Source organism: Ostrea edulis, chromosome 7 (assembly GCF_947568905.1).
Source record: "Ostrea edulis chromosome 7, xbOstEdul1.1, whole genome shotgun sequence".
Lineage (NCBI taxonomy): Eukaryota > Metazoa > Mollusca > Bivalvia > Ostreida > Ostreidae > Ostrea > Ostrea edulis.
The window spans coordinates 63,512,776-63,515,067 of NC_079170.1; the positions used below are offsets into that span (position 1 = coordinate 63,512,776).

The 2,292-nt window shown below is 35.0% G+C and overlaps 1 long non-coding RNA gene across 1 annotated transcript; it reads right to left on the reverse strand.

Annotated features, from left to right (window-relative positions):
* Positions 1-219: 219 nt before the first annotated feature.
* On the reverse strand, positions 220-980 carry LOC125660980 (uncharacterized). The gene is made up of 2 exons (XR_008797184.1): positions 751-980; positions 220-353 (listed from the first exon to the last, which is right to left on the reverse strand). It is a non-coding gene; the product is annotated as an uncharacterized LOC125660980 (long non-coding RNA).
* Between the last annotated feature and the right edge of the window lie 1,312 nt (positions 981-2,292).

The following is a 2,292-nucleotide window of genomic DNA, read 5'->3' on the forward strand; positions in this document are numbered from 1 at the left end:
ATGAACTATCATTACTCATTCAGAACCATGACCCGGTAACCATATGCTTACAAGAAACACATCTGAAAGACACAGCTGGCTAAGATAAATATCAAAAACCATACTATATATAACCATTACGCTCAAACAGACAGAGCCTCTTGTAGTTCTTCAATAGCAGTCTGTTACAGACTGACCGGGTTGGCTTCAGGATTGACAATCAAAAAAAAGAAGATTTGAAACGTTTTCACTTTATATTTCAGACATTGTACATAGTCATTCTCCACTGCTGGCTCAGGTATTCGTTACTAGCAATGTTCACATTTGGTCCGGTTTACGTTGAACACCAAGTACCATGATTCATTACACCGGACCTACATACACAATACACATTAAGTTACACACACGTTAATACAAGTCATTACTCACATAGTCCACCATACTTAGGGGAACTTATGCAATTACACGTGGCAGCGCTGCATTACTTAAACTTGCATAAAATGCTTACTTCACAAATTACACTTAGTTCACTCGAACAAAACTGTATTAACTGTAACTTACATACTTTAGAATCGGTATGAATTACATTCACATTATGATACTAAAAATACAAGAGCCATACAAATACGTTTTACTCACTACTATTTCCTAAATAAATACACACTATACAAACGAAATAGGTTATCAAATAAAATTAAACACTTTGAAAAAAGTTATCCCAGGACCGTAAAATTAAAGAGAGAAAATGTAAAAGTAAAATGCTTTACTCACCTCAGACGTCGTGTCTGTACGAATTTCTAACTTTAACTTAGGAGTTTGACAAAAAGAGAATTTGCAGGAACACGCGTTACTGTATCGCGTGGAACACGGTCCGAAGAGAGTGAAATCCTAAACTCGGGTGAATAAATACAGGTATCGAGGGGTTCTCTGAAGGGTGTTTGACTAGAGGGGTCCTCTACAGGATAACTGAAAACATACTGTACAAACATGTAACACCGTAAATGTGACAAAATCCATAACAACTTCATTCATAGCCAAATAAATTTGAAAACAAATCTCAAAGCAATAGCAATACGTGTCTCCTTTGTTAAAATAATTACCATTTGTGCTAGTTATATTCACCCAAACTATCAGCTACAGTTTCAGGAACTTATAGATTTAATAAACCAACTTCCAGCGTCTTTCCAACTTATGGAAGATTTCAATGCCCATAACCTGCTATGGGGTAGTGATAAAATATCAGATAAAGGTTAAAAAAACCCTGAAAGATGCTATATCGTATCACGATCTCTGTATTTTAAACGACGGGTCACCCACATATCTTCATCCAGGCAATGGTTCATATTCTTCAGTCGATATAAGTATAGTGAATCACTCTTTACTTTTGGATTTAAACTGGTATGTATATGATGATTTGTGCGGAAGTGATTATTTCTCTATTATTGTTAAAGTAAATACATGTAACCCTCCAGAAAACAATCCTGTTGACAACTGGAAACTGATTGGTCACATTTCGAAGCTCTGTGTCTGCAAGATATCGCATCTGAAAAGTTTGAAAACCACCCAGACCCCATTCAAAAATTTACTGAAACTATTACAAATAGCAAATAAATGGCTATTGGTATTTTGAGGAACGGAACGAAACCGGTTTTAGGATACCTTAAGGAGACATCGACTGTAAAAAGTAGAGGGTTTTAAAATGAAATGCCGGGCTTTAAAGTTCTAGTTATTTACATATATTGTGTCCACTCATGTGGGCCGATGAAAAGTAGAGGGTTGTAAAATAAGATACCGGGTTTTAGTTTTAGATTTTACATACAATTGTATCCAATCATATGAGCTTTTCTTCAGTGTTGATATCTGTAGTCACTGTATATACTATGTTTAATTTTTTATATGCATCTATTCTTAATATAAAATGCACATTTTCTGCGCTGGTTCTGTTCCGTTCCGCAAAATACCAATATCCGTGTGGATATTAGTATTTAAAGGAACGGAACGAAACACACCGAAATTGAAGTGTTATACTACACATGCAAGTTACACATGTAAGTAGTCTCTCAAGATTTCGTCACACATATATCATAGAACTTTTCTTCTGTTTGGTAATCATATCATTCCCTGCCTCATGGTATCTATGAAACTTGCTCGCAAATTAAAAAAAATACATGTGTTAAATTTTGTATACTTGCGTTTGTTTGATATTGTTATGGTTAGTGTCTTGTAAATAAATATTACATTGTTTTTCCACGTTTCTGTTGAAGCTTTCGTTTTCGTTGGTTTGTCAGGTGATCACTCTGAAAGTACGTGGAG